Source organism: Scyliorhinus torazame, chromosome 7 (assembly GCF_047496885.1).
Source record: "Scyliorhinus torazame isolate Kashiwa2021f chromosome 7, sScyTor2.1, whole genome shotgun sequence".
Taxonomy (NCBI): domain Eukaryota; kingdom Metazoa; phylum Chordata; class Chondrichthyes; order Carcharhiniformes; family Scyliorhinidae; genus Scyliorhinus; species Scyliorhinus torazame.
In genome coordinates this window covers 230,653-244,495 of record NC_092713.1, presented here as the reverse complement: position 1 = coordinate 244,495, position 13,843 = coordinate 230,653, and the positions used below count along the sequence as shown (strand labels likewise).

Sequence of the window (13,843 nt, the reverse complement as noted above, 5' to 3'; positions counted from 1 at the left end):
ATTCCCACCCTCTCAGACAACGAGTTCCCGATTCCCCCCCTCTTAGACAGCGAGTTCCCGATTCCCACCACCGTCTCAGACAGCGAGTTCCCGATTCCCAGCCTCTCAGACAGCGAGTTCCGGCTTCCCACACTCTCAGACAGCGAGTTCCCGATTCCCACCATCCTCTCAGACAGCGAGTTCCCGATTCCCACACTCTCAGACAGCGAGTTCCCGATTCCCACCACCCTGTCGGGCAGCGAGTTCCCGATTCCCACCCTCTCAAACAGCGAGTTCCCGATTCCCACCGTCTCAGACAGCGAGTTCCCGATTCCCACCCTCTCAGACAGCGAGTTCCCGATTCCCACCCTCTCAGACAGCGGGTTCCCGATTCCCACCCTCTCAGACAGCGAGTTCCCGATTCCCACCCTCTCACACAGCGGGTTCCCGATTCCCAACCTCTCAGACAGCGAGTTCCCGATTCCCACCACCCTGTCAGACAGCGAGTTCCTGATTCCCACCCTCTCAGACAGCGAGTTCCTGATTCCCACCCTCTCAGACAGCGAGTTCCCGATTCCCACCATCTCAGACAGCGAGTTCCCGATTCCCAGCCTCTCAGACAGCGAGTTCCCGATTCCCACCCTCTCAGACAGCGAGTTCCCGATTCCCACCCCCCTCTCAGAATACGTGTTCCCGATTCCCTCCCTCTCAGACAGCGAGTTCACGATTCACACCCTCTCAGACAGCGAGTTCCCGATTCCCACTCTCTCAGTCAGCGAGTTGCTGATCCCCACCCTCTCAGACAGCGAGTTCCCGAATCCCACCCTCTCAGACAGCGAGTTCCCGATTTCCAGCCTCTCAGACAGCGAGTTCCCGATTCCCACCACCGTCTCAGACAGCGAGTTCCCGATTCCCACCCTCTCAGACAGCGAGTTCCCGATTCCCACCCTCTCACACAGCAAGTTCCCCATTCCCACCCTCTCAGACAGCAAGTTCCCAATTCCGACCCCCTTCTCAGACACCGAGTTCCCGATTCCCACACTCTCAGACAGCGAGTTCCCGATTCCCACCCTCTCAGACAACGAGTTCCCGATTCCCCCCCTCTTAGACAGCGAGTTCCCGCTTCCCACCCTCTCAGACAGCGAGTTCCCGATTCCCACCCTCTCAGACAGCGCGTTCCCGATTCCCACCCTCTCAGACAGCGAGTTCCCGATTCCCACCCTCTTAGACAGCGAGTTCCCCATTCCCACCCTCTCAGACAGCGAGTTCCCGATTCCCACCCTCTCAGAGAGCGAGTTCCCGATTCCCACCCTCACAGACAGCGAGTTCCCGATTCCCACCCTCTCAGACAACGAGTTCCCGATTCCCCCCCTCTTAGACAGCGAGTTCCCGATTCCCACCACCGTCTCAGACAGCGAGTTCCCGATTCCCAGCCTCTCAGACAGCGAGTTCCGGCTTCCCACACTCTCAGACAGCGAGTTCCCGATTCCCACCCTCTCAGACAGCGCGTTCCCGATTCACACCCTCTCAGACAGCGAGTTCCCGATTCCCACCCTCTTAGACAGCGAGTTCCCGATTCCCACCCTCTCAGACAGCGAGTTCCCGATTCCCACCGTCTCAGACAGCGAGTTCCCGATTCCCAACTTCTCAGAATGCGAGTTCTTGATTCCCACCCTCTCAGACAGCGAGTTCCCAATTCCCACCCTCTCAGACAGCGAGTTCCCGATTCCCACCCTCTCAGACAGCGAGTTCCCGATTCCCACCCTCTCAGACAGCGAGTTCCCAATTCCCACCATCCTCTCAGACAGCGAGTTCCCGATTCCCACCACCCTCTCAGACAGCGAGTTCCCCATTCCCACCCCCCTCTCAGACAGCGAGTTCCCGATTCCAACCCTCTCAGACAGCGAGTTCACCATTCCCACCACCCTCTCAGACAGCGAGTTCCTGATTCCCACCCTCTCCGACAGCTAGTTCCCGATTCCCACCCTCTCAGACAGCGAGTTCCCGATTCCCAACTTCTCAGACAGCGAGTTCTTGATTCCCACCCTCTCAGACAGCGAGTTCCCAATTCCCACCCTCTCAGACAGCGAGTTCCCGATTCCCACCACCCTGTCAGACAGCGAGTTCCTGATTCCCACCCTCTCAGACAGCGAGTTCCTGATTCCCACCCTCTCAGACAGCGAGTTCCCGATTCCCACCATCTCAGACAGCGAGTTCCCGATTCCCAGCCTCTCAGACAGCGAGTTCCCGATTCCCACCCTCTCAGACAGCGAGTTCCCGATTCCCACCCCCCTCTCAGAATACGTGTTCCCGATTCCCACCCTCTCAGACAGCGAGTTCACGATTCACACCCTCTCAGACAGCGAGTTCCCGATTCCCACTCTCTCAGTCAGCGAGTTGCTGATCCCCACCCTCTCTGACAGCGAGTTCCCGATTCCCACTCTCTCAGTCAGCGAGTTCCCGAATCCCACCCTCTCAGACAGCGAGTTCCCGATTCCCAGCCTCTCAGACAGCGAGTTCCCGATTCCCACCACCGTCTCAGACAGCGAGTTCCCGATTCCCACCCTCTCAGACAGCGAGTTCCCGATTCCCACCCTCTCACACAGCAAGTTCCCCATTCCCACCCTCTCAGACAGCAAGTTCCCAATTCAAACCCCCTTCTCAGACACCGAGTTCCCGATTCCCACACGCTCAGACAGCGAGTTCCCGATTCCCACCCTCTCAGACAACGAGTTCCCGATTCCCCCCCTCTTAGACAGCTAGTTCCCGATTCCCACCACCCTCTCAGACAGCGAGTTCCCGATTCCCAGCCTCTCAGACAGCGAGTTCCCGCTTCCCACCCTCTCAGACAGCGAGTTCCCGATTCCCACCCTCTCAGACAGCGCGTTCCCGATTCCCACCCTCTCAGACAGCGAGTTCCCGATTCCCACCCTCTTAGACAGCGAGTTCCCGATTCCCACCCTCTCAGACAGCGAGTTCCCGATTCCCACCCTCTCAGACAGCGAGTTCCCGATTCCCACCCTCACAGACAGCGAGTTCCCGATTCCCACCCTCTCAGACAACGAGTTCCCGATTCCCCCCCTCTTAGACAGCGAGTTCCCGATTCCCACCACCGTCTCAGACAGCGAGTTCCCGATTCCCAGCCTCTCAGACAGCGAGTTCCGGCTTCCCACACCCTCAGACAGCGAGTTCCCGATTCCCACCATCCTCTCAGACAGCGAGTTCCCGATTCCCACCCTCTCAGACAGCGAGTTCCCGATTCCCACCACCCTGTCGGGCAGCGAGTTCCCGATTCCCACCCTCTCAAACAGCGAGTTCCCGATTCCCACCGTCTCAGACAGCGAGTTCCCGATTCCCACCCTCTCAGACAGCGAGTTCCCGATTCCCACCCTCTCAGACAGCGGGTTCCCGATTCCCACCCTCTCAGACAGCGAGTTCCCGATTCCCACCCTCTCACACAGCGGGTTCCCGATTCCCAACCTCTCAGACAGCGAGTTCCCGATTCCCACCACCCTGTCAGACAGCGAGTTCCTGATTCCCACCCTCTCAGACAGCGAGTTCCTGATTCCCACCCTCTCAGACAGCGAGTTCCCGATTCCCACCATCTCAGACAGCGAGTTCCCGATTCCCAGCCTCTCAGACAGCGAGTTCCCGATTCCCACCCTCTCAGACAGCGAGTTCCCGATTCCCACCCCCCTCTCAGAATACGTGTTCCCGATTCCCTCCCTCTCAGACAGCGAGTTCACGATTCACACCCTCTCAGACAGCGAGTTCCCGATTCCCACTCTCTCAGTCAGCGAGTTGCTGATCCCCACCCTCTCAGACAGCGAGTTCCCGAATCCCACCCTCTCAGACAGCGAGTTCCCGATTCCCAGCCTCTCAGACAGCGAGTTCCCGATTCCCACCACCGTCTCAGACAGCGAGTTCCCGATTCCCACCCTCTCAGACAGCGAGTTCCCGATTCCCACCCTCTCACACAGCAAGTTCCCCATTCCCACCCTCTCAGACAGCAAGTTCCCAATTCCGACCCCCTTCTCAGACACCGAGTTCCCGATTCCCACACTCTCAGACAGCGAGTTCCCGATTCCCACCCTCTCAGACAACGAGTTCCCGATTCCCCCCCTCTTAGACAGCGAGTTCCCGCTTCCCACCCTCTCAGACAGCGAGTTCCCGATTCCCACCCTCTCAGACAGCGCGTTCCCGATTCCCACCCTCTCAGACAGCGAGTTCCCGATTCCCACCCTCTTAGACAGCGAGTTCCCGATTCCCACCCTCTCAGACAGCGAGTTCCCGATTCCCACCCTCTCAGACAGCGAGTTCCCGATTCCCACCCTCACAGACAGCGAGTTCCCGATTCCCACCCTCTCAGACAACGAGTTCCCGATTCCCCCCCTCTTAGACAGCGAGTTCCCGATTCCCACCACCGTCTCAGACAGCGAGTTCCCGATTCCCAGCCTCTCAGACAGCGAGTTCCGGCTTCCCACACTCTCAGACAGCGAGTTCCCGATTCCCACCCTCTCAGACAGCGCGTTCCCGATTCACACCCTCTCAGACAGCGAGTTCCCGATTCCCACCCTCTTAGACAGCGAGTTCCCGATTCCCACCCTCTCAGACAGCGAGTTCCCGATTCCCACCGTCTCAGACAGCGAGTTCCCGATTCCCAACTTCTCAGAATGCGAGTTCTTGATTCCCACCCTCTCAGACAGCGAGTTCCCAATTCCCACCCTCTCAGACAGCGAGTTCCCGATTCCCACCCTCTCAGACAGCGAGTTCCCGATTCCCACCCTCTCAGACAGCGAGTTCCCAATTCCCACCATCCTCTCAGACAGCGAGTTCCCGATTCCCACCACCCTCTCAGACAGCGAGTTCCCCATTCCCACCCCCCTCTCAGACAGCGAGTTCCCGATTCCAACCCTCTCAGACAGCGAGTTCACCATTCCCACCACCCTCTCAGACAGCGAGTTCCTGATTCCCACCCTCTCCGACAGCTAGTTCCCGATTCCCACCCTCTCAGACAGCGAGTTCCCGATTCCCAACTTCTCAGACAGCGAGTTCTTGATTCCCACCCTCTCAGACAGCGAGTTCCCAATTCCCACCCTCTCAGACAGCGAGTTCCCGATTCCCACCCTCTCAGACTGCGAGTTCCCGATTCCCACCCTCTCAGACAGCGAGTTCCTGATTCCCACCCTCTCAGACAACGAGTTCCCGATTCCCCCCCTCTTAGACAGCGAGTTCCCGATTCCCACCACCGTCTCAGACAGCGAGTTCCCGATTCCCAGCCTCTCAGACAGCGAGTTCCCGCTTCCCACCCTCTTTGACAGCGAGTTCCCGATTCCCACCCTCTCAGACAGCGAGTTCCCAATTCCCACCCTCTCAGACAGCGAGTTCCCGATTCCCACCCTCTCAGACAGCGAGTTCCCGATTCCCAGCCTCTCAGACAGCGAGTTCCCGATTCCCACCATCCTCTCAGACAGCGAGTTCCCGATTCCCACCACCCTCTCAGACAGCGAGTTCCCCATTCCCACCCCCCTCTCAGACAGCGAGTTCCCGATTCCAACCCTCTCACACAGCGAGTTCCCCATTCCCACCACCCTCTCAGACAGCGAGTTCCTGATTCCCACCCTCTCAGACAGCTAGTTCCCGATTCCCACCCTCTGAGACAGCGAGTTCCCGATTCCCAATTTCTCAGACAGCGAGTTCCCGATTCCCACCCTCTCAGACAGCGAGTTCCCGATTCCCACCCTCTCAGACAGCGAGTTCCCGATTCCCACCCTCTCAGACAGCGAGTTCCCGATTCCCACCCTCTCAGACAGCGAGTTCCCGATTCCCACCCTCTCAGACAGCGAGTTCCTGATTCCCACCCTCTCAGACAACGAGTTCCCGATTCCCCCCCTCTTAGACAGCGAGTTCCCGATTCCCACCACCGTCTCAGACAACGAGTTCCCGATTCCCCCCCTCTTAGACAGCGAGTTCCCGATTCCCACCACCGTCTCAGACAGCGAGTTCCCGATTCCCAGCCTCTCAGACAGCGAGTTCCGGCTTCCCACACTCTCAGACAGCGAGTTCCCGATTCCCACCCTCTCAGACAGCGCGTTCCCGATTCACACCCTCTCAGACAGCGAGTTCCCGATTCCCACCCTCTTAGACAGCGAGTTCCCGATTCCCACCCTCTCAGACAGCGAGTTCCCGATTCCCACCGTCTCAGACAGCGAGTTCCCGATTCCCAACTTCTCAGAATGCGAGTTCTTGATTCCCACCCTCTCAGACAGCGAGTTCCCAATTCCCACCCTCTCAGACAGCGAGTTCTCGATTCCCACCCTCTCAGACAGCGAGTTCCCGATTCCCACCCTCTCAGACAGCGAGTTCCCAATTCCCACCATCCTCTCAGACAGCGAGTTCCCGATTCCCACCACCCTCTCAGACAGCGAGTTCCCCATTCCCACCCCCCTCTCAGACAGCGAGTTCCCGATTCCAACCCTCTCAGACAGCGAGTTCACCATTCCCACCACCCTCTCAGACAGCGAGTTCCTGATTCCCACCCTCTCCGACAGCTAGTTCCCGATTCCCACCCTCTCAGACAGCGAGTTCCCGATTCCCAACTTCTCAGACAGCGAGTTCTTGATTCCCACCCTCTCAGACAGCGAGTTCCCAATTCCCACCCTCTCAGACAGCGAGTTCCCGATTCCCACCCTCTCAGACTGCGAGTTCCCGATTCCCACCCTCTCAGACAGCGAGTTCCTGATTCCCACCCTCTCAGACAACGAGTTCCCGATTCCCCCCCTCTTAGACAGCGAGTTCCCGATTCCCACCACCGTCTCAGACAGCGAGTTCCCGATTCCCAGCCTCTCAGACAGCGAGTTCCCGCTTCCCACCCTCTTTGACAGCGAGTTCCCGATTCCCACCCTCTCAGACAGCGAGTTCCCAATTCCCACCCTCTCAGACAGCGAGTTCCCGATTCCCACCCTCTCAGACAGCGAGTTCCCGATTCCCAGCCTCTCAGACAGCGAGTTCCCGATTCCCACCATCCTCTCAGACAGCGAGTTCCCGATTCCCACCACCCTCTCAGACAGCGAGTTCCCCATTCCCACCCCCCTCTCAGACAGCGAGTTCCCGATTCCAACCCTCTCACACAGCGAGTTCCCCATTCCCACCACCCTCTCAGACAGCGAGTTCCTGATTCCCACCCTCTCAGACAGCTAGTTCCCGATTCCCACCCTCTGAGACAGCGAGTTCCCGATTCCCAACTTCTCAGACAGCGAGTTCCCGATTCCCACCCTCTCAGACAGCGAGTTCCCGATTCCCACCCTCTCAGACAGCGAGTTCCCGATTCCCACCCTCTCAGACAGCGAGTTCCCAATTCCCACCCTCTCAGACAGCGAGTTCCCGATTCCCACCCTCTCAGACAGCGAGTTCCTGATTCCCACCCTCTCAGACAACGAGTTCCCGATTCCCCCCCTCTTAGACAGCGAGTTCCCGATTCCCACCACCGTCTCAGACAGCGAGTTCCCGATTCCCAGCCTCTCAGACAGCGAGTTCCCGATTCCCACCACCGTCTCAGACAGCGAGTTCCCGCTTCCCACCCTCTCAGACAGCGAGTTCCCGATTCCCACCCTCTCAGACAGCGCGTTCCCGATTCCCACCCTCTCAGACAGTGAGTTTCCGATTCCCACCCTCTTAGACAGCGAGTTCCCGATTCCCAGCCTCTCAGACAGCGAGTTCCCGATTCCCACCGTCTCAGGCAGCGAGTTCCCGATTCCCAACTTCTCAGACAGCGAGTTCTTGATTCCCACCCTCTCAGACAGCGAGTTCCCAATTCCCACCCTCTCAGACAGCGAGTTCCCGATTCCCACCCTCTCAGACAGCGAGTTCCCGCTTCCCACCCTCTCAGACAGCGAGTTCCCGATTCCCACCACCCTCTCAGACAGCGAGTTCCCCATTCCCACCCCCCTCTCAGACAGCGAGTTCCCGATTCCAACCCTCTCACACAGCGAGTTCCCCATTCCCACCACCCTCTCAGACAGCGAGTTCCTGATTCCCACCCTCTCAGACAGCTAGTTCCCGATTCCCAGCCTCTGAGACAGCGAGTTCCCGATTCCCAACTTCTCAGACAGCGAGTTCCCGATTCCCACCCTCTCAGACAGCGAGTTCCCGATTCCCACCCTCTCAGACAGCGAGTTCCCGATTCCCACCCTCTCAGACAGCGAGTTCCCGATTCCCACCCTCTCAGACAGCGAGTTCCTGATTCCCACCCTCTCAGACAACGAGTTCCCGATTCCCCCCCTCTTAGACAGCGAGTTCCCGATTCCCACCACCGTCTCAGACAGCGAGTTCCCGATTCCCAGCCTCTCAGACAGCGAGTTCCCGATTCCCACCACCGTCTCAGACAGCGAGTTCCCGCTTCCCACCCTCTCAGACAGCGAGTTCCCGATTCCCACCCTCTCAGACAGCGCGTTCCCGATTCCCACCCTCTCAAAGAACAAAGAACAAAGAAATGTACAGCACAGGAACAGGCCCTTCGGCCCTCCAAGCCCGTGCCGACCATACTGCCCGACTAAACTACAATCTTCTACACTTCCTGGGTCCGTATCCTTCTATTCCCATCCTATTCATATATTTGTCAAGATGCCCCTTAAATGTCCCTATCGTCCCTGCCTCCACTACCACCTCCGGTAGTGAGTTCCAGGCACCCACTACCCTCTGTGTAAAAAACTTGCCTCGTACATCTACTCTAAACTTTGCCCCTCTCACCTTAAACCTATGCCCCCTAGTAATTGACCCCTCTACCCTGGGGAAAAGCCTCTGACTATCCACTCTGTCTATGCCCCTCATAATTTTGTATACCTCTATCAGGTCGCCCCTCAACCTCCTTCGTTCCAGTGAGAACAAACCGAGTTTATTCAATCGCTCCTCATAGCTTATGCCCTCCATACCAGGCAACATTCTGGTAAATCTCTTCTGCACCCTCTCTAAAGCCTCCACATCCTTCTGGTAGTGTGGCGACCAGAATTGAACACTATACTCCAAGTGTGGCCTAACTAAGGTTCTATACAGCTGCAACATGACTTGCCAATTCTTATACTCAATGCCCCGGCCAATGAAGGCAAGCATGCCGTATGCCTTCTTGACTACCTTCTCCACCTGTGTAGCCCCTTTCAGTGATCTGTGGACCTGTACTCCTAGATCTCTTTGACTTTCAATACTCTTGAGGGTTCTACCATTCACTGTATATTCCCTACCTGCATTAGCCCTTCCAAAATGCATTACCTCACATTTGTCCAGGTTAAACTCCATCTGCCATCTCTCCGCCCAAGTCTCCAGACAATCTAAATCCTGCTGTATCCTCAGACAGTCCTCATCGCTATCCGCAATTCCACCAACCTTTGTGTCGTCTGCAAACTTACTAATCAGACCAGTTACATTTTCCTCCAAATCATTTATATATACTACAAAGAGCAAAGGTCCCAGCACTGATCCCTGTGGAACACCACTGGTCACAGCCCTCCAATTAGAAAAGCATCCCTCCATTGCTACCCTCTGCCTTCTATGGCCTAGCCAGTTCTGTATCCACCTTGCCAGTTCACCCCTGATCCCGTGTGACTTCACCTTTTGTACTAGTCTACCATGAGGGACCTTGTCAAAGGCCTTACTGAAGTCCATATAGACAACATCTACTGCCCTACCTGCATCAATCATCTTAGTGACCTCCTCGAAAAACTCTATCAAGTTAGTGAGACACGACCTCCCCTTCACAAAACCGTGCTGCCTCTCACTAATACGTCCATTTGCTTCCAAATGGGAGTAGATCCTGTCTCGAAGAATTCTCTCCAGTAATTTCCCTACCACTGAAGTAAGGCTCACCGGCCTGTAGTTCCCGGGATTATCCCTGCCACCCTTCTTAAACAGAGGAACAACATTGGCTATTCTCCAGTCCTCCGGGACATCCCCTGAAGACAGCGAGGATCCAAAGATTTCTGTCAAGGCCTCAGCAATTTCCTCTCCAGCCTCCTTCAGTATTCTGGGGTAGATCCCATCCGGCCCTGGGGACTTATCTACCTTAATATTTTTTAAGACACCCAACACCTCGTCTTTTTGGATCACAATGTGACCCAGGCTATCTACACCCCCTTCTCCAGACTCAACATCTACCAATTCCTTCTCTTTGGTGAATACTGATGCAAAGTATTCATTTAGTACCTCGCCCATTTCCTCTGGCTCCACACATAGATTCCCTTGCCTATCCTTCAGTGGGCCAACCCTTTCCCTGGCTACCCTCTTACTTTTTATGTAAGTGTAAAAAGCCTTGGGATTTTCCTTAACCCTATTTGCCAATGCCTTTTCATGACCCCTTCTAGCCCTCCTGACTCCTTGCTTAAGTTCCTTCCTACTTTCCTTATATGCCACACAGGCTTCGTCTGTTCCCAGCCTTTTAGCCCTGACAAATGCCTCCTTTTTCTTTTTGACGAGGCCTACAATATCACTCGTCATCCAAGGTTCCCGAAAATTGCCGTATTTATCTTTCTTCCTCACAGGAACATGCCTGTCCTGTATTCCTTTCAACTGACACTTGAAAGCCTCCCACATGTCAGATGTTGATTTGCCCTCAAACATCCGCCCCCAATCTATGTTCTTCAGTTCCCGCCTAATATTGTTATAATTAGCCTTCCCCCAATTTAGCACATTCATCCTCGGACCACTCTTATCCTTGTCCACCAGTACTTTAAAACTTACTGAATTGTGGTCACTGTTACCGAAATGCTCCCCTACTGAAACATCTACCACCTGGCCGGGCTCATTCCCCAATACCAGGTCCAGTACCGCCCCTTCCCTAGTTGGACTGTTTACATATTGTTTTAAGAAGCCCTCCTGGATGCTCCTTACAAACTCTGCCCCGTCTAAGCCCCTGGCACTAAGTGAGTCCCAGTCAATATTGGGGAAGTTGAAGTCTCCCATCACCACAACCCTGTTGTTTTTACTCATTTCCAAAATCTGTCTACCTATCTGCTCCTCTATCTCCCGCTGGCTGTTGGGAGGCCTGTAGTATACCCCCAACATTGTGACTGCACCCTTCTTATTCCTGATCTCTACCCATATAGCCTCACTGCCCTCTGAGGTGTCCTCTCGCTGTATAGCTGTGATACTCGACAGTGAGTTCCCGATTCCCACCCTCTCAGACAGCGAGTTCCCGATTCCCACCGTCTCAGGCAGCGAGTTCCCGATTCCCAACTTCTCAGACAGCGAGTTCTTGATTCCCACCCTCTCAGACAGCGAGTTCCCAATTCCCACCCTCTCAGACAGCGAGTTCCTGATTCCCACCCTCTCAGACAGCGAGTTCCCGATTCCCACCACCCTCTCAGACAGCGAGTTCCCCATTCCCACCCCCTTCTCAGACAGTTCCCGATTCCAACCCTCTCAGACAGCGAGTTCACCATTCCCACCACCCTCTCAGACAGCGAGTTCCTGATTCCCACCCTCTCAGACAGCGAGTTCCCGATTCCCACCCTCTCAGACAGCGAGTTCCCGATTCCCACCCTCTCAGACAGCGAGATCCCGATTCCCACCCTCTCAGACAGCGAGTTCCCGATTCCAACCACCCTCTCAGACAGCGAGTTCCCGATTCCCACCCTCTCAGACAGCGAGCTCCTGATTCCCACCCTCTCAGACAGCGAGTTCCCGATTCCCACCACCCTCTCTGACAGCGAGTTCCCGATTCCCACCCCCCTCTCAGACAGCGAGTTCACGATTCCAACCCTCTCAGATAGCGAGTTCCCGATTCCCACCCTCTCAGACAGCGAGTTCCCGATTCCCACCCTCTCAGACAGTGAGTTCCCGATTCCCACCACCCTCTCAGACAGCGAGTTCCCGATTCCCACCCTCTCAGACAGCGAGTTCCCGATTCCCACCCTCTCAGACAGCAAGTTCCCGATTCCCACCCTCTCAGTCAGCGAGTTCCCGTTTCCCACCCTCTCAGACAGCGAGTTCCCGATTCCCACCCTCTCAGACAGCGAGTTCCCGATTCCCACCACCCTCTCAGACAGCGAGTTCCCGATTCCCACCCTCTCAGACAGCGAGTTCCCGATTCCCACCACCATCTCAGACAGCGAGTTCACGATTCCCACCACCCTCTCAGACACCGAGTACCCGATTCCCACCCTCTCAGACAGCGAGTTCCCGATTCCCATCCTCTCAGACAGCGAGTTCCCGATTCCCAACTCCCTCTCAGACAGCGAGTTCCCGATTCCCACCACCCTCTCAGACAGCGAGGTCCCGATTCCCACCCTCTCAGACAGCGAGTTCCCGATTCCCACCCTCTCAGACAGCGAGTTCCCGATTCCCACCCTCTCAGACAGCGAATTCCCGATTCCCACCACCCTCTCAGACAGCGAGTTCCCGATCCCCACCCTCTCAGACTGCGAGTTCCTGATTCCCACCCTCTCAGACAGCGAGTTCCTGATTCCCACCCTCTCAGACAGCGAGTTCCCGATTCCCACCACCCTCTCTGACAGCGAGTTCCCGATTCCCAACCCCCTCTCAGACAGTGAGCTCCCGATTCCCCCCCTCTCACACAGCGATTTCCCGATTCCCACCACCGTCTCAGACAGCGAGTTCCCGATTCCCACCCTCTCAGACAGCGAGTTCCAGATTCCCAGCCTCTCAGACAGCGAGTTCCCGATTCCCACCACCGTCTCAGACAGCGAGTTTCCGATTCCCACCCTCTCAGACAGCGAGTTTCCGATTCCCACCCTCTCACACAGCGAGTTCCCCATTCCCACCCTCTCAGACAGCGCGTTCCCGATTCCCACCCTCTCAGGCAGCGAGTTCCCGATTCCCACCCTCTCAGACAGCGAGTTACCGATTCCCACCCTCTCAGACAGCGAGTTCCCGATTCCCACCCTCTCAGACAGCGAGTTCCCGATTCCCACCATCCTCTCAGACAGCGAGTTCCCGATTCCCACCCTCTCAGACAGCGAGTTCCCGATTCCCACCACCCTGTCAGGCAGCGAGTTCCCGATTCCCACCCTCTCAAACAGCGAGTTCGCGATTCCCACCGTCTCAGACAGCGAGTTCCCGATTCCCACCCTCTCAGACAGCGAGTTCCCGATTCCCACCCTCTCAGACAGCGGGTTCCCGATTCCCACCCTCTCAGACAGTGAGTTCCCGATTCCCACCACCCTGTCAGACAGCGAGTTCCTGATTCCCACCCTCTCAGACAGCGAGTTCCTGATTCTCACCCTCTCAGAGAGCGAGTTCCCGATTCCCACCATCTCAGACAGCGAGTTCCCGATTCCCAGCCTCTCAGACAGCGAGTTCCCGATTCCCACCCTCTCAGACAGCGAGTTCCCGATTCCCACCCCCCTCTCAGAATACGTGTTCCCGATTCCCACCCTCTCAGACAGCGAGTTCACGATTCACACCCTCTCAGACAGCGAGTTCCCGATTCCCACTCTCTCAGTCAGCGAGTTGCTGATCCCCACCCTCTCAGTCAGCGAGTTCCCGATTCCCAGCCTCTCAGACAGCGAGTTCCCGATTCCCACCACCGTCTCAGACAGCGAGTTCCCGATTCCCACCCTCTCAGACAGCGAGTTCCCGATTCCCACCCTCTCACACAGCAAGTTCCCCATTCCCACCCTCTCAGACAGCAAGTTCCCAATTCCGACCCCCTTCTCAGACACCGAGTTCCCGATTCCCACACTCTCAGACAGCGAGTTCCCAATTCCCACCCTCTCAGACAGCGAGTTCCCGATTCCCACCCTCTCAGACAGCGAGTTCCCGATTCCCACCCTCTCAGACAGCGAGTTCCCGATTCCCACCATCCTCTCAGACAGCGAGTTCCCGATTCCCACCACCCTCTCAGACAGCGAGTTCC

General features: G+C 56.5%; 1 protein-coding gene across 3 annotated transcripts in view; it reads right to left on the bottom strand.

Annotated features, from left to right (window-relative positions):
- LOC140426002 (noelin-3-like) overlaps positions 1 to 13,843 on the bottom strand; it is a 703,970-nt gene that overhangs the window by 478,130 nt on the left and 211,997 nt on the right. The gene's annotated exons all lie outside the window — the stretch shown is intronic.